Genomic DNA, 19,591 nt, shown 5'->3' on the forward strand with positions numbered 1-19,591 from the left:
TCTGACTGGTCGGTTCCGTCAGGTAGGTTGAATCTGGTCCCAGTACTGTTTGACACGTTCAAATAAAGTTCTACTATCTGGGGCACAAGACTTTACTTTGTGTCAACATGTTGTATTCATTATTGTACAATGTGTTTGGGGAAAATAGAAATGAACCGTCATGAAGTTTAAAATCTAACTATGGCAAATTCATTTCAAATTTCAAGCATGAGTGACTCCAGATTAAGTCTGGATGTTCTTCTAGATGACTACCACATCCGGATCCATGGGTCAGACAAAAGAAAATTGCATTTTTTCCCCCGGGGGAGGGTGGTCCACAGGGATTCCAACAGGTTTTGGGGGGGTGGTTATCCCTACCCAGTCCTCCAGATGTTTTTCACATTTATTTATAGGACAGGGGGATTGAGTCCCAGAGTGCTAAAATGGCTGCCATCATATATTTGTTGGTTTTGGGGAGGGTCTGTGTGACCCCCTCTCTGAGTTGTATCTAGACCTCAGGGATCTCATTCCTTGGGGCTCAATGAGCGCAGTGTCCCGGGCCCCATTTTCTGGGACACTGGTGCACCATGCCTATGAATGTTGGTGCTAAAACATTACCCTTACTACACTCTCACAGGCAGGGAACACAACTCTGATCCTGCCCAGTGAGATAACAGATATAAGCTGCTCCCTCGTGAATGGAAGCAAATTGCTGCATTCCAGGAAGGGTTCTTGTTAGGTAGGCAGCAGACGCCACAGGGACTCCCCACATCATCATCCCCAACTTGAAAGAAATGCATGGGTGCCTCAAGTATGCACCAGGGCACCTACAGCAAACTTGAACACTGCTGGCTCCTGCCAAGACTCACAATGGATGCTGGTTGGGTAGCCCACAAGGACAACAGGGGCCTTGTTTCTCACCCCATGGCCCCCAGCATGTCAGCATGTTGTGGGTGCCCCTGGTTGAAGCAAAAAACAATAATAAAAGAGTGGCAGGAGCCGCTTTAGTAATATTTACTGCTCCAGGGAAGGAGTGCCCCATAATGCCTTGCAAGGGAATTTAAAATATATTGTTGGTTCCTGGTGGTGGACTCTCTCAGTTGGCTAGTTTTCAATATTGTCTGGGACAGGTAGGTTTCCCTGGAGCATTTATGGTCATCTTCCTGCATAAAGGTCACTAGGGACCAGAGATTAGTGTGCAAAAAAGGAATACAATGGGGGTATCAGCCCCTCTTGCAATGGGTCCAACCTGCAGACACCATATAGTTTTTCTTCTCCCAGGGGAGACAGAATTGGGGGTTCACTTGTTTGGGGTCTTGGGTGGGAGATAAGGCCTGATGCAGGACAGAGTGGCATTGCCCTCCTTTAGTTTTTAAATACATGCTGTCTAATGTTCTTTCCCATCCCCTCAAGAGGGCAGATTGGGGCTATAACACACAATCTGCCACTGTATTGGTTAGAAAGACTGTTTAGCTTCTAGGGGTGGGGCATGCGTCCAAATACCAGGACAGACCACACCCAGCTGATTCCTTATTTAAAAAAAAATATATATATATAAATAAATCCCTGGTATCTAGTGCACTTTCTACTCATCGGGGCATCACAACTTGGGTGTAAATCTCCCAGGGATCTAGGGATGTGGGATGTAGCCCATGCCACTGAGGGTCAGTCCTCACCCCATTCTCCAGAAAAAAATATGTTAAAGTGGGGTTTCTATCTCCCCCTCCCCCTGGGATGGAAAGATAAAGGAAAACCCCAAAAATTTCCCTCCCTGGGGCATAGAAAAAAATTGTCCCCCATTGGTGGAGAAATAATTGGCAATACTTGATGGAGCAGCTCAGCCCTTAAAAGGATTCCTGGTGGCTAGCGGGTAGATCCCTACTCGGGCACACCACAAATTGGCAATCCCTAATCAGGGATCCAGTAGGAGGAGGTACAGCTGGAAAGAGGGTAGTCTCTGCTTTATATTATTATCCCTCCTATGCATATCATAGCTAGGGTAGTTGAACTGTGCTTTTAGGCTCCTGCTGCTTTCAGTTTCTCTCTCAGATTCATCAGCTTGCATGACACGGGCCACTAAAATTGAAAAAAAAAAACCTTTCAATCAAGAAAGAGAAGTTTTTCCATTGCCGTCTAATGTGAGGATATAAAAAGTGAATACCTCCGGTGCTTGGCTTCCCTCCCCTTGGTGCAGGGACGTAATAATCATGTCCGCCTCTCTGGAGAAGTACTTCCGATGATGTGTTCATCAATTCCTCTGCACTTAAGCATTTCATAATTTATTGTGCTTTTTAGAAGTGCCGCGTGGTACAAATTACATTACACATATTCCTACAATTCTTCAAAAGAAGGAGCCAGCTCTTCTCAGGCCCTTGTAGATTCCTTCAAGCAAGGGGACACAGCACAAAGTAAAGTCCTTCCCCTCTCATTGGCAGCAAAGTAACAGCAGGTCAGTCCAGCAGAGCAACAGCAGGACAGTCTTCCTTCTTCAGTTTCAGCTTTCTCCTTGGCAGAGGTTCCTTCTTGATTCCAGGATGATCTAATCTTCTGTTGTCAGGGGTCCGGTACTTATACCCCTAAAAGTCTTTGTTCCCTTTGTGCAGGAGGGCTCTGAGCCCGGTCTGAACCAGTTCTGGGTGTTCTTTGAGCACTTTGTTTTCCTGGCTTCTCCTTTCCTTTCAGAGTGAGGGGCAGGGCAGCAACCCAGCAGGAGGTGGAGCCAGTATTGTGGAAGGCAGGCACAGCCCTATTCAGGCCCAAGTGCTATCTCCTCCCACCACTCAAGTTGCAAATGAGGTCTTTCAGTCTAGGACTGACTCAGCCAGCCTCCTGGGGAGTCCCCAGCCCCTGTCACTCTCAAACCAGGAAGTCAATTCACAAACAGGCCAAGGCGCACAGAAAGGTTAGACAAGAGAACATCAACTTTCTAAAAGTGCTATTCTCAAACACAGGAGTTAAAAACCACCTTTCCTAAAAGATGTGTTATTAAATTCTGAGTTCAGGGATACCACACTTTTATGTACTATCTTGCTCTTATGGGAAGATATGCTGGTAGCCACTGTAGCCAGCATCCCCCATGATTGCCAATCGAGAAATATAGCCTTGCAGCAGTGAAAAACGAAAATGGCTGTAATTCACTACCAGAGCATGTCACCTGCACAAGTACATGCTCTACCTTTCACATACACTGCACCCTGCCCAAGAAGGTACCTTGGGCCTTCCAAAGGGATGACCAATGCGCACAGAAAGGGAAGGGTTAGGCCTGGTCAGTGGGGACACTGACTAGGAGGATATGGCAATTCACAGACTGCACACAGGCACTGCAGTGGGCTACTCATGTGGGTGGCACAATCAGTGCTGCAGGCCCACTAGTAGCATTTGTCATCACCAGCCCTGGCACACCCAGCACACTTTACTAGGGACTTCTTGGTGATACAAATATGCCAATCATGTATATCCAATCACAATAACAACTTACACAGGGAGCACTTACACTCTGACACTGATCAACAGTGGCAGAGTGCCCAAAGCATCTAAACCAGCAAAAACGAAATCCAACACAGCATCAAAAATACATTAGATAGAGGCAAAAAGATAGGGGGAAACCACGTCAAGGATGCCAGGTCTAACAGGAATTATCTTCTAAAGTGGATTAAGGTTTGGTTGAAAGAGTTGGCTTTGGCACTAAGCATGGGCGGAAAATCCGTTACGCTCGCGGATTTTGCGGATTTTCGGGAAATCCGCAATCCGCGAGATTTGCGAATTTTCCACAAAATCCGCAAATCCGCGAGCAGCGGATTTTGCTCGCGCTGCTCGCACTGTTCGCGTGAGTTCGCGCCCCGCGAATAAGTGCAAAATTGCAGAAATACGATCTTAGCAAAACTGAAAGTAACTACTTACCAGGTTCAAAAGTTCAGGCACATCATTAGTAGCCATTTCCTGTAGTGCTTCCTGAGGGGCCCCTCCAGAGTTCAGTTGCCAGTTGAAACTATTATGTGACCCTGCTCTGAACCTCAGAATAGTTACACATATGCCACAAAGGTCCTGAATTACAGCTAAGGGAGACAAGCAGGAGCCAGGCTGGAAGTTAAAATCCATTAATCAGCCCCTAATTCATTATTGTCAGTTGGGGCAGGGCAGGTGTTGTAACTAATTTTGCAACAATGAAAGCACTTAGCAAGTGCAAAAGATCACTAATCAGGGCGCACTAAGGAAGCAGGTGCCAGCTAAAAAAATATTCTGTGACACATTAATCAGCCCCAAATTAATTCAGGTCACTTGAGGCAGGGAAGGTGTGCTTTGCTTTGCCGAAAATAATGTACACTGGACAACCAGAGGGTGTGGTGATGAAACAGAGGGTGGCATGGGTGGGCCAGAGGGTGGCATGAGTAGTCAGAGAGTGGCAGTGGTGACAGAGAGTGGCAGTGATGAAGAAGAGTGTCCCAAACAGGCTGGACACGTAGAAACAACAAGTTCGCAAAACTTGCGACCCGACAGGTAAGTTCGCAAATTGCGAAATTGTAAAAACCCTCGCGAACTGGCAGAAACACGGGCGAACACAAAAAAAAAAAAAATCCGCAAATTCGCGGGAATTCGCGGATTTTGCGGATTGCGAATCCGCAAATCCGCAAAATTCGCGGATTGCCAATCCGCAAAATCCGCTCATGCTTATTTGGCACCTAGAACTGAGCATTGCAGTGCTGTGGACTACCACCATCACAAAACTGTACCCCTGCTTAATGTTCTTCTCACCTAGACTTCATGGAAGACCCAGTGGTGTTGCAAGGTTGCCAAGGGCTATAATGCAAGCACCAGAAATATGCTCTGACCTCTATCGTGGGTAGCAAAATTGACCCATAGCTGGATGAAGTGGGCCCCTAACACTTTTCGGCCCTGGTGCCAGAGCACCTGCTGCACTAACGAGAGCTACACCTTTAAAGAGATCTTCACGTTTCTATGGCTGCACCCGAGGTTTGAAAGCTCCTTAACTCTGTGCTGAAAATCAGAAATATCCTTCTGTTCACAAATCCTCAAAAACCTCGACATCTTATAACGAGGGAAAGCAATGAGGTTATATAGCCTGTGCCTGTTAGCATCCATTAAAAACTCGAATTCATGCACAGGGCTTTTAGGAAAAACAAATAACACTAAGGTCTTCGAAACATGAAATATAAAATGTTTCTAACATTCCAAATATCTGTTGATGTGCCGTTGACATGTCATACACATATTGCCTCCATGTGGACATTTACCTCCAGGTAGGATCAAAATGAGTCCCTAGCACCGGGTTGGACTGCTTTCCTAAACTCTAAAAGAATGATTTCATTAAAAAAAGAAATCTACAATCCTAGCAGGATTCACAAATAACAAACCAAAATCAAGTCTACAAGCCATTTATCCTGATAGGTTTTATCACAATACCCACCTCGATAGTTTGTGCTGCCAAAACCCACTGCAGCGTTAATAAAAAAATATACATTGATGCATTGACCTGTAAGAAAAGAGGGTTAAGATCCTGCAATGAATTGCAAACAGACTGCTCTGTATGAAAAGTATCTTTTCATACCGGCCTATTAACAACAGAGTTAGTCATCGAGAAATAATGTTAATCTTGAAGCATATTCCTAGAAGTAATAAAATATGGCGTTTTTGTGCAACTGGAAACTGATACAGTGGTGAACTAATTACATTTTACCGAAGGCAGCAATGCAAATTCACCTCATTTCCTTAGATTCTAAAAACGTGGAAGTGATTTAGAGCAGGAAAGATGACAGAGCGCGTGGTCCTAAACAGCATGCGAAATGGCGTCATACATTCCTGATTTGACACGTCTTTTCGGATGATGCGGGAATCACGCTTGTGCCAACACAGCCGGCAATAGAATGATGTGGCATTAGCACGCATTGGTTCAGCACTCGAGTCGTAACAACCACTTGCATTTAAGGGGCGCATTAGTGAAATGGTGTTGGATTTAAAGACCTAGGGGCAGATTTACAATTACTGGCGCATCCCTGCATATCAGCAGGGATGCGCCAGTAATTGTGCGCCGCAGCTCCGCCACCTTTGATGCGCCGCATTTACAATGCGGCACACCATGGGGCAAAAACAGCACAGATGCGTCACGCATCTGTGCGGCAAAAGCGACGCATTGCTGGAGTTACGTCGCAAGCGCGACGCAGCTTCATTAATGATCAGGGGGGCCCTATGTGCACAATGCTGCGTCAATCCTTACACCTGCTTCAAGCAGGCGCAGGGTTTTGACGCAGCATGGGCCCAAAAGTGACTGAGTGAAAACTTGTAGATTTCCCTCAGCCACTTTTGGGAGGCTTTCCGGCGCCAAAACGCCTCCCCCTGCGATGGTACGCCTCTTCTGGAGCAGGGCTTTACAACGTGACGCATCTGGGAGATGCGTCATGTTGTAAATACCCCGCACCATGGTGCATCTTTTGTGCCGCCGCTGCGTCACAAAAGTGACGCAACAGTGGAGTAAAAGCGGTGCAAGGGGCTTGTAAATCTGCCTCCAACACCTTTCCAACTGTTGCTCAAACTGGAGTTGGTATAGTAAATTAAACTATTCCAACGTCCAGCACCCCCCTAAGGCAAGTCGTGAAAACAACTTGTGTGCTGAACAAATTCGTCCTAAAGACACGTTCGTTAAAAAAAAGGCGTTCTGAATGCATGCGTCCTAAACAGAAAGCAGAAAACAGTCATATATTCCTCTGAGACATATCAGGTAATTGTAGGTACTATCCTTTCTACTTTTATGGTTGCTAAGGGTGGGAGAACCTTAAAGAGTGTTCCTTCGTAGGTCATGACAAAAGCCCTGTGATGCTGGTATGTATTTTACTAGGAAGAGGTATATTTAAAGAGAAGGTCACAGACTCGTTTCGTAAAGATTTGGCTTTCTGTATGTGTAAATCACTCGAATAGTCCTCCTGGCTTACAACTGGAATGTAATAGTAATGTAGGACGACTCTTGTCTCACTCATCCTTACTCCTAGAACGCAAGAGCTGGACAAGATTACTCCAAAAGTAAGTTGCACATACTGATGTACAAATCTTTGAGAATCAGTCCTTAGCGCAGTGGTAATCAATCTTTTTAATGCCACCCTCGCAGTAGGAGGGGGGGGGGGGACACTGTGCCCTCGCTCAATTTTTTCACAATGATTCTATTAAACTGGCAATGTTCAAATATGTATACACCTATTTTAACATTGCAGTTAAGTACTGTTACCGTTTTACAAATGAAATCAAATGCATGATTGTCAAGTAGGCCATTCTAATGTGTAAAAGTATCCACAGTGTTATTATTAGAAATAGGGGTGTGGGTTTTGGAAAATATATGGAGTCTGTTTCTTTTTGACACCTTCTCCCAGCTAGAATATACATGACAAAAGTTGTTAAGTGAGGGCTCATTACAGAGCGGTTTACAGCGCCTGTTGTTTCATTCTGCGGAAAACAAAGGACTGTTATCATCATAATGCACTTTTGGCCAGAGCCTGTTCCCCCCTCCTGGATCACGTGAGGCCCCCCTGGGGCGCCCGCCCCCCCAGTTTGAAGACCCCTGCCTTAGTCAATTGATCCTTAGGGAACAGAGGCACAAAGCAGACCCGAGCAGACGTCATTGAAAAGGAGCCCGTTATTTGAAAAGTTATGTCTGCATTTTTACTACAATCAAAATATCATCTTCATATAACTTCATTGGATCATCAAGATCATAAAAGTACATTAAAACAACATAAAAGCAACAATCGTGATGTCATTAAAGACCATACGGAATAAAAGCAGCGGGGTTAAAAACTTGGGCAGTTTGGACAGTGTCTATGCATACTACAACACTCCGTCTCCATTTAACCAAGACGATTAGGCCTATTCAATCCATTAAGACTACACCAACAATGCAAATTGTTTTATAACAGAAAAGGCATCAGTAAAAATCCTAACAATAAAATGCTAATTTCTTCTGGTGAGCATAATACATATCCTACTCTTCTGCAGGGATACACTTCGCTCACCATAACCAGACAGACATAAGATATTTAGCCAGTGAAAGAGACACCAACCAGGAATGATCTGTTCTTAGAATCCTGGCTACGTCCAAGTACCTCCTGATAACCACATCTCTGCACTGCAGCACCAGCATTTCTTCCTCTGGAGGCCATAAGCAGGGCAGAAGAAAAGGGGGTGAAGGATGTCTTCCTTGGGGGCCTTTGCAGGCTGGACAATGTTCCCCTCCAGGATGGTGCCCATTTAGCACAAAATACTCGAGTAGGAAGAGTCTGATACCTAAGCTGCAGATACAGCGAACTAAGGGAGGCCACATTTAATCAATTGTCTTCTCATATGCAGGGAATGGGTTGAAATGTATGAATTCTCTAGTTAAAATTCCTTTGTCTCCTCGAATATCATCAATTGAGATGGAATTCCAATACATTTTTTAAAGATTAATTTTGGACTAACAGCTAAGTTTCTGTGGGCAGGTCCAGAACCTTTCAAGCCCCAATTTCTTTAGTGCCAACCTGACAAACGTTAACCAAGAGATTTTATGAACAGCTTGGCAGGACATAAGCTTCTTTATAGGTTCACGGTAGCCACCTAGGGAAGAAGAAGTCCAAAACCTGTGCCAGTATTGCAATGACCTGAGCTCAGCTTTCCTAGAGATCTGCCTAAAGGCCATGTCAAGATACAGTGGGATCAAATGGGTGATCTGTGGAAGTGTTAAAAGGGACCTAATGAACCTGTTTTCTGCTGCAGTTAATATATTGTTTTTTATGTACCCCAAGATCTCTGAGCTATATAAGATCGCTCACATGGTCTTACCATTTTATCTATCTTTAGCTGGAGTGACCCTTTTTGAGTGGGTTTCACTAAAGGCCTTTAATAGGTAGAGTGCAGTACAGAGCATTGGTATTTTTGAACCTGCTTGGTCCGTCCATGTTTGGGATTAATCTTAGACCTAAATAGTCGTAGTTGTAGACCTGTTCTATGAGATCTGCGTTAACAAGCAGCTCACACTTCATATTCTTAGTACTTGCAGAATTAAATACCATAAATTTGTTTTTTGCATAGCGCAAGCTCCAACCCACGCATGTTACAAATATTGTTGAAATCATCCAGGAGATGCTGTATGCCTTTAAGTGATTTTGAAATCAGCAGAGTATCATCCACAAAAAGTAAAGCAGGTGTATGTCGACCTAAAAGTTTGGGGAAGTCGTAATCGTCCCTGTCCAGCCAATTCACTACGTCGTTAAGCTACAATGAAAACAAGGTAGGGGCACAGGACGCAGTACAGCCTCACTCCATGCAATATCCTTATGGTGTCAATAAACTGGGCTCAGCTCCCCCCACCTAACCCTTGTGCAATTTTCTTTATGTAACTGTACGAGAATTGCCAGTAGATTGGAGATGATGCCCATCTTATTTAAGGCTCCTCACAGTAGTGCTCTTGGGACTATATCAAATGTGGCACAGACTTCGGCGAAGGCGACAAAAAGTTAACCCCCATTGATTGTTACTGCCTTCCAGAAGATACAATTAAAATGGAAGATCTGATCAACAGTGCTCATGACTCATCTAAACCCCACTGGAAACTCTGAGATGATGTTTTTCTCCTTGGCCCAGTCCAAAAGATGCACTTGTTCTTGCCTGCAGAAAATCCTCTGCAAGGTGTGTATTAAACTAATCTGCTAGTAGGTACTTGGGATGCTATGTTGGCCTTTCTTAAAAATCGAGATTATTTCAGCTGTGAACCACGTGTGTGGAATCTTCATGCCCTTTAGTATCAAATTTGCTAGATAATTCATATACGGACCCAAAAGTTTCCAAGTTGGCCTTGAAAAGTTCACTTCCGATCTTGTCAGGGCCTGATGCTTTTTCTTGAAGAGTAGACCTCAGGACATCTATTATTTTCCTGAACTCATATTCCATGGAATTCTGATTCTCAATTTTTGCTGCCAATGCTGGATCAATGCCCACCCATGCAGGGCCCGCACTACAAGAGTACAAATTACTTATGTGCAATCCCCAGTCCCGGGGTTGTACAACGCATTCCACTGGTTACCTCCCATCATTTCCTCTCAACGCCAGGGATTCCAAAACCTTCTATTATCTTTAGACCACATAGCAAAGGTTACCTCGTCCCATTGTGCATCTCCTAGTTTGTTGTGGCCTTTGCCACTTCTTTTTTATAAATCGTCCTACAGTGCGCAAGTTGGGATTTATTTTTAGCTTTAGCAGCTAGCAGAAGCACCATCCTGGTCACCCGACAGGATTTGGTAGACCATTGGTCTTTCTTCTGCAATCTGAAAGTAAGCATTTTGCTCTGCATCAAAATATCAAACTTATGATCAGAGTATCCTGCTCAGAGACACATGGACACAATTGTTACTAATAGTAACAACTTAGACTCAAAGTTTGTGAGAGTGCTTCCAATTAAAACAATTGATCAGCTCATGGAGCAGCCACTTAAGAATGACTGTAGATCATGAAACACCTAGGCCCAGATTCACAAATTGTTTGTGCTGGTCCTCATGTGATGCATAGAGGAAGAGGAGGTAAATGGCAGCACCAATCAATTTTTGTACGGAGTAATATTTTTGAATTGAAAATTGAGTTGGGCACTGAAAGAAAATCTTGGTGCAGTAAAGAGCACCCTAGCCCCTGTATTTTCTGGAATGGGGTGTAATGGAAGTGAAGCAGCTCAACCACCTAGAGATTTTGGGTGAGAATGTGTGCACATCTCCCAGAATATGAGGCCTAGGTCAATAATAATCAGTATTTTTTGAGACAACATGCCTTTATGATTTAATTCAACCCTTGCCCAATTGCCCCTATGCATTTCCTTCAAAATATTTCATATCTCTGTATTGACTCTCAAGTTTTTCAAATGCTCTCACATTATATCTTGAATAACCTAATCAAATTCAACCTTGAAGTAAACAAACCAGCAATAAAGGTTACCCACTCCTTCAATCGATTTCTTGGCTATTTCCCATAAACTGAAACAAGGTTCAATGGTCAAATGAATTATCATTTTTAAAGGCACCTTGCTCTATTGGTATGAGATCCAGAATGTCTCAGCTTTCTTCAAAATACTTGAGTAAATGTTTGGAGAACACTTTTAGGCTCACATCAGAAATGCTAATAAGCTATAACTCAAAGGATCTTGAGGTACCCCCTTTTTAAATGTGGGTTCAATAACTGCCCCCTTTAAACTTTCGGGCATGGTTCCAGAGGTTACCAACAACTAAATACTTGATAGAATTGTGAAGCCCACCAATCGCTATTTACCTTAATGAATCCCACCAATCCCTATTTAACTCTTAATTTATCTCAGAAGAGATGGTTGTGGTGGACAGGCAGACCCAGGCCCAACACAAGTAGATTATTTGGGAGAACCTAAGCTGGTCTTCAGTGATGCTGACACAGCTGGAGGCCAAAACCCACAACTGAATTTAAATGATCTCATAGAGTTTTGTTGGGCCAAATTCCCTGATTGCTTGACATGTCCACTACAGTACCAGATGGTGTGTAGAAAATCACTCATTTGTTTGGTACAGTACAGTCAGTGGCTCAAGCCTATCACCCAATTCTTCCATAGTTTGTCTCATATATCATAATCCCAATGGAGATACTTAAGCTGCATCACTCAGAGCTGGGGGCAATTGCAGCTTCACAAGGTGAAACTGAGGGCCCCACCAATCGTCATCTGTGAAATGGCCCAGGTGTCGGGTCCAAGCTGCGTGGAGATATTCAAAGCGTCTGGGAAGCTAACCACAAGGGATTTATAAATGAAGGAAAGCTTGTGGCCCCTGGCTCCTCCAGTAACACCCTGGCCTGCTGGGGGTTGTTGTCCAAAATGCTATCAAGGCCCGAGCTGTAGTGCAGGAGGGTATGTCTAATTTGAAAATACCTGTAAAATGTATCTTACTGGTGTCTACGGCATTACCCATATCTCAAAGCTGGGTCAGCGGTTCCAGCAAAACACCACTCATTATATTCACCAACTTTCAGGCTCTATAATACAAAGTCATGTCCGGTCACCATGCTGCTGGGAAGGACTGCAAGGGTGCTTCCCCATTTAGTAGATCAGGGAGTTGGGTCTACTGCACTACCCACATCTCAGAGGTGTAGGCTGGGTCAGCAGTCCAGCAAAACCACCATTCATTGAGGACAATCACCTAGGAGGCTCTATAATACAAAGTTATATCCCAGTGAAAATGCCACCCTCTAAGGTGGACTTGAAATATTTGCTTGATGAGATTCTGGAAGGGGAGTTGATTCCATATGAAGTATAAAGTAGGGAAAGTTTTGAAATTGGTATAGGAGCGGTGGTATTTCAAACATCTTGAAAATTGCTTGTCTGTTCATAAAGGAGAGGGTGAGGTGGAATCAAAACTCTGAAGTCAGGTCTTCCATTAGCGGGTGAAAATTTATGTCCAGGGAACATTGTCTATCTTCTGTAATGTACACCCTTAAATAACGAAACCCCTCATAGAGGATACGGATCTCTCTTGTCCAAGCCATGTAGATGGGACAAGATACTATTACATAGATAGAAGACTTGGCTGATTGGATCTGGCGACCGAATGCCTTCCTAAACACCTGTAGAATCTGGAGTGCGTATGGTGTGGACCAATGAGACAAATCTAAAAAGTTAAGGTCATCATCTGCTTATAATGCGACTCTGTCTACATTAGAGCTTTCACCCAGAGCCACTCTGTCATGGGTTCAATGGCCAGAATGAAAAGGAGGAACGACAGAGTGCACCCGTGCGGAGTGCGATGCAGCACTGGAAAAGCCTTATGAGACCGTATTACGTATCTGAATATTTTCAGTCAAACCTGTGTAGAATAGTTTTGTGTAGCTATTGCAGTGAGGGAAAAATTCATTTTCATTAGTAGGGCAAAGAGATAACCCCAACCGCATATATCAAACACTTTGTGGAAATCGACCAGCAGCAGAGCCTAGTGGCTCTGCAGTCAGTGAGACAGGTCGAGGGCGTTACGGACATGCTGGTTTTTTATGTCTGGTGGCTTTTTTGGGCATAAAACTGGATTGGTCATCATGGACAATCAAAGGCATCAGTATCATCAAAATGTTTACTAGGGTTTTAGCCCAGACTTTCACCTCAATATTGAGGATCAATATGGGCTTATGTGAAACACAGCATTCTGGGGGCAGACCTTCATTAAGGATCATGACTATGTCCACCATATGTGCATCCGCTGGGAACCCTCCACACTAGAGCACCTCCTTTAAGACTCTCAAGAGGGATGCCCCCAGACTGGACCACATAGACTTAAAGAACTCCGCCAGGAACCTGTTGAACTGGGGGCAGTTGCATTAGAGCCTTACCCAGCTCTTCAACTGTAATCTCCTTCATTGTACATTAAGTCCAAGATGGCACCAGAATAGGAGCGCTGACCTGGAGCTCCATTGCTGTTCCTCTGCTTCGGAGCGGTCCTGGCCTGTATAAGTGGTGCTTTGGGCCGAACTGTGCACTCTTGCTCCTCTGGGCCGATCCGGGACTCCGATGATCAGATTTGGAGCAGAGTCACTGGTACTCTCCGCAGGACCTGGTGAGGTCTTGGGACCATGAGTGAGGATGGGCGGAGGCCTGGAGTGCGCCCACTGGCCATCAAAGACCTCTTGATTCCCGGGCTTTATGGACCAGCCAGCCTGTCCCTGGATCCCATCCAAAGACCCCGATGCCCTGGGACAATCTCTGTGGTGCCTTCTGTAAGTTCCCAGGGCTGCACCACCTTAAACTTTGGGGAGATACGCCCACTGGTGTGTGTGGCGGGTTGGGTGACACTCTACGTGAGGCCCGGGTATGGGTCTGGGCCATCCCCTGCCGCGGTGCTGGGTGCTGAATGGGCAGCCCCTCTACAAATCAAATGATGTGGGCCCTCATAAACAATAGGGGATTTGGATCATGGCTCCTGGCAAGTTAAAGATTATTTTCCCTGGATCCTGCTGGAGAGTGTTGGGATACAACAGAGGGTTGATACCCTGATTGTTCTTCCCTGATACAGTGGAGGAGATACACTGTACCCGAGTCTTTGTGTGGCACGGATCACTTCTCTGTCTACTTTCAGTATCCCAGCACCGTCCTGACCTCGGCCCATTATATGCAGTGAATAAAGGACAAGAACTGCACAGACTTTTATTTTCTTGCTCCATAGGGACAGACCCTTCCCTCTGATTGAGGGATCTGGAGCAGCTTGACCCTCTTGTCTTGTCCATATTTCATAGGAGACCCTATTGGTAGCTTCTCCTTTCCTTTGCTGTACGGAGTGGGGCTGGGGGAGGCTCCACTATGAAACTATCTTTGACTTATATTTGTACTAGACTCCCTTTCCTGGCACTGTAGAGGACCTGCTGATTGAGCCAGAAGTTGAGTCAGCTGTGCATTATAACTGTCCTGCTCTGCCTGGGCCTGCATGCGCCTCGATACTCGCTAGACCCATTCTATGTTATGGCTACCCACCACCTTCCAAAGCAAAGTAAGTGGACCAGGCGCAGGACCTAGTGCGGATGCTCCTGTGATGCGCTTGTTTTTGGAGCAGCTCTTTGGGACCCTCAGAGGAAACATTGCTACTCTGAAACAGGGCATTAGATTGGAGGTCAAGGAGCTTAGCAAGGATGCCAGAGAATTGGACCAGAGGGTAGACTTCCTTGAGTGATCACACGATACATGTGAAGAAGAAATGGACTGTCTTCACAGAGAACTCCTGGAACTGAGAAATGAGAACTTAGAATTGCACACCTGAGTTTGCTGAACAGGAGATCATCCTTGAACGCGTCCATATGGCTGGTTGTACGCCAGACTCGCCTGATCACTCACAGGACATTCTTACCTGTTTACATTTTTACTTTAAAAAAGAATCCGTACTGGCAGCAGTCCGTGATAAACACGTTATTGACTTTGAGGGATTCAAATTAAGGGGCCTATTAGTATTGTGGGAGGATCGCCACTGCTGGCCCGGCGGCAGCGATCCGTCCGCCAGATGTCCCTGTTTCAACCCCGCCGTATTAGTATAGCGAGGGGCACCGCGGTGGATGGAAAGACCGTCTGCCACTTTTCCGCCAGTCGGATTGCCAGCCGAGCGGAAGAGGCACGCAAAATGGTGGCGGTGCCTTGCAGGCACCGTCATACATTTAACAATGCCTGCAGTGGAATGCCTTTCCATGGCAGAGACTCCGCCATGGAAGGTAATGTGGGAAATCACATGTGGGGGACCATTTCGGGCCCCTGTGGGGGTGGATGGCTGCACTGGTGGGTACATATGGTACCCCCCATCATTGCCATGCACAAGGTGGCAGCACCACTCGGTGCATGCCACGTTGTGCATAGCAAAGCACAACATGGGCTTTCAGCATTGCAGTGGGTGCTGTTTACAGCACCGCCCGCCACCATGTTGAAGGCACGAATGCCCCTGCCAGTGTGGCGGGCGCATTCTAATGCACCTGGCGGGACTGCCGCACCTCTGGCGGTCTGTCCAGTCTTCTGTTACGGTGGCGGGTGGACAAAGCCCGCCCGCCATCGTAATAGGCCCCTTAGCCTCTATCAGGATCTTTCACAGCTTACATTGCAACGCCGCCGCGCTCTCCGAACCTTGACAAACGTCCTCCATTAGAAAGGTATTCGATATAGATGGGGCCACCCCTTTCACCTCCACTTTATATGGAACAATGGAACTCAGATTGTCCGCTCTTTAAGTGAAGCACAAATTCTACCAGATATGCCTAACTTCCAGAAACTTTCTCAGGCCCAAATGTACTTCCTGTCCTTTAACTCATCATTAGGTGGCCCTCGACTCTCTGCATGCAAGAAAAAGGCTAATATGAGTGGTCCCACGGAAGTTGAAAGCCATAAAGAAAACGCCACACTACTGCAATATTTACAACACAAGGATAATGCTTCTGAGGCAGGTAGTGATAATTTACAGATAAACTTTTTAATATCACCAGATGTGGCGGCTCACTAATCTGCGGGCATCCGCGTTCAGTGTTGCTTTTCCCTGGTTTACTGATTTTACTCATAGAGAGGACCGCTCCCCTTCATAACCGACTTCTTTCGGACAGCGGGGCTCCACCCCTCTCTCACCCTGAGACATTGTGTCACCAGCCGTGCGGCGAGTAAATGACATGGACTCATACAACTTTTCTGGTTGAATGCCCAGGTAGAAATAATTTTGTTTCACTATGTGTGTTTTTTATTCCTTTCTCTCTTCCTATGGCAAACTGTCTGGCCTCTATCCCATAGCAGGGGTGTCTTTCGGGTATTATGTGAAGGTCTTTTGTTTCAGATTGGACTCATGGGTTACACATTAGAAACACAGAAGATGTGACTAATGATTAACATCGTCAGTCTCAATATAAGGTTTAAATGCGCCTCTGAAGCGGCTGGCACTACTCTCTCTTCTCAAAGAGGTTAAAAGCGATATCTGCTTGCTGTAGGAAACCCACTTGCTTAAAGATGATTGGAAGAGGCTGCGATCCCGGTTGTTTGACTGTCAGTTCTTTTCCTCAGTTCCTTTCCTAATAAGAGGGCAGGGGTGGCAGATCTCTTGTGGACACACTTCCCTGGAAGGGTGACAAAAACACACGCCGAAATGGCAGGTAGACTTCTATTATTACGTATCGCTGTAAAAGGATACAGATTTACATTGGCCAATGTGTATGGTCCTAATGACCATCAAGAATCCTTTCTTAAAGATACTCTGGGGAGGGTCCTTGCTACTCCCGACACAGATGTGATTGTGGGAGGGTATCTCAATATAGTAATGGATTCAACTCTGGACAGATCCACTCACGGACAGGGTCCAACTGGGTCTGTGACTATAGGTTTTAAGCAGTGGCTACATGACATTGACCTCTCTGACATCTGGCAATAAGCCCATCCTACTAATCAGGATTTTACCTTTTTTAGCAGGACAGCCCTAGTATGCTTGTCTAGATTATTTACTTACTTCACCATGCATTACCTCAGCAACAGTAGAGGTTAATATTGGAGTAGCCACCTTATCTGATAACTCACCCAGGACACCCAGTGTTTCACTGGTACCTTGTAACTGGCGCCTTAACTCTAAACTTCTTAGCTATGACACTGCACTTACTGAGACTAAGGATACAGTAGATACTTTCCTTGCACAGAATGACACACCAGACACTCCCATTGCATTGTTATGGAACATGTTGAAGGTTGTAGTGTGGGGTCGATTTATAGCATAGCGGCAAGATTTAATTGTTCTAGATGAAACAAGTGACTGAACCTAGAGGCTGCGGTTAGAGAGCTTAATGCCGCCCACAAGCGTACAGGTTCGCTGGCATCTCAGAATGAACTCACAGCGGCCTGTAAACAGCTAAAAGCACTTGACTTTGATAGAGCAGTATATGCTTTGTTATGGGTCAAACAAAAGTATTATGCGGGAGGAAACAAGGCGGGTGTGTCTTAGCCCAGTGACTTTGCTCTCAGGTAGTCCACCAGAGAGTGAACGAGCTATTGAACAATGAGGGTACTTTGATAACTCAAGATGAACTCATCACCAAAGAATTGGAGTCGCTTTACACAAAGCTATACTCAGCAGGGTATGCAGTCATAATATCGAGTTTCAAATATCGATATACCAAAATATCTATGTTGAAATCTTAATATGACCGAATATCGACCTGCAAGAATATTGTCAACAAGAATATCGACATGAAGGTAAGAAATATCGTTTTACAAAATATCGATGTTAGTAATATCGTTGGTAAAAATATCGTTGTTGATAATATTAACATTTTTTTTAGTGTTCTGTATCTTAGTATATGTGTTAAAAGTATAGCTTATTTTTGCGTATTTTAGTTCTGTAGCGGGTTGTGGGATTATTGAGGGAAAAGGGAGGGAAGTAATTTAATTGTAATGAATTTGATGTGCTATTTCCCACTGGGGCCACTACTTCTTGGTTTTTCTTTCGACTAGGAGAGACGCCATTTTATGGAAGTGCGCTCTCTAGTCGTTGGGCTAATTAGTATTTAAATATGTGCACGGCGCAGATGTGCAGCGGGTGCGTCTAAGGCAAGCCAGTCTGTGCCCGTCAGTGCCTTGGAAGCGTCCAGCGCCAGATATGCGTCAACAGGTGCCTCAACATGGAGAACGGCTGCTCTACAATGGGAAAGAGCTTCAGACCCTCCGTCCGCCTCCTTGTCCCCTCCAGTAAGTGGGATGTGTTAGAGTGCTCTGATTCCGTTTGGCTTCACGCTGGATGCTTGCTCTATGGGTCTTGCTCCTCTAAGCTTACCGGTCAGGAGGGGCGAACAAGAGCTATTAATTCACGCTGCCCTGATTAACTTGCGCTCTCTCAAGAAACATTATCAGGATGTCTTGGATCATTTGGTGGACAAACCAGTGGACCTCTTGTTTATTACTGAGACTTGGCTAGATAAGTTCTCTAACCCTACACTGGAGTTGGCCATCCCTGAAGGCTTTAGGATTGCTAGACTTGACAGAATTAGGGGAGAGGGGGAGGGGTGGCAGTCATATATAGAGACAAGTGGGACCTTCATTGTGGCCAGGCCACTTTGGAGTGGGACTGTGAAATGCTGGATTTTAATATTAACATTTTGCCACACTTTACATTGGGAGGTTCCTTGATCTATAGACCCCCAGGTGCGGCAGGTGCCTTTCTTAAGGCACTGGGGGATGCCATCGTTCCCCAAGCACTCCGCTTTTCCAAATGTATTGTATTGTTCTTGGTGACTTAAATGTTCAGCTTGACCAAATAGCTGTGAGGGATTCCCTTGAGTTTGGGGACAAGCTGAACCTTGCCCAGCTTATTCAGTGGGTCAGCCGTCCACCTCGCTCTGGGGGCTATATTCGAGACCCTATTTGTTCTAACTTCCCAATTTTGGTTGAAGACCCCATTTCGGGCCCTTGGGTAAATCATTTCCTGACATACTTCTCTTGGGCAGTGGCTGATGTTAACCTCTCGGCCAGGCCAAAAATTGATCCATCAGTGTTTTGCCAAGCCCTGGAGGTCTCTAGACCTAATCCTGTGCGTGATCTGGAAGGTTAATTTGCCTCCTTCAAGCGCTGGATTTCAACTTCCATAGATCTCGTATCCCCTGCCATACGGCTGAAGCATTCCAGGGAATCTCCCTCCAAACCCTGGTTTGCATCTGTCCTGAGGGTGTTAAAGCAGGAATGTAAGACACTGGAAAGAGACTGGCGCAAGGAGTATTGCCCATGGGCAAAACTGATGCTGAGAAGCAAACAATAGACTTACTATACAGCTATAACTCAAGCTAAAAGTCTGTATTACACGTTTAGGATTGACTCCGCTAGGAATAATTCCAAAGAAATATTCACAATCATCCAGAGTTTCCTGTCACCTAGAGCTCTATCTTGCACATTTCCTTCTTCAAATTCCTGGTGTGAAGATCTTTCCAGCTTTTTTAGGGAATTTCTTTTGGCGATGCAGGCATCGTTTATATCCCATACTAGGACGCCAGGTGCCTCTTACTCCCCAATCTTTAACCACTTTTTCCCCAATTGATTTGCCCAGTTCTCTTAAAATTCTTAAAGGACTGAAATCAGGTTTCACTTCAGACCCCTGCGCGTCCA

This window comes from Lissotriton vulgaris, chromosome 7 (assembly GCF_964263255.1).
Source record: "Lissotriton vulgaris chromosome 7, aLisVul1.2, whole genome shotgun sequence".
NCBI classification, from domain to species: domain Eukaryota; kingdom Metazoa; phylum Chordata; class Amphibia; order Caudata; family Salamandridae; genus Lissotriton; species Lissotriton vulgaris.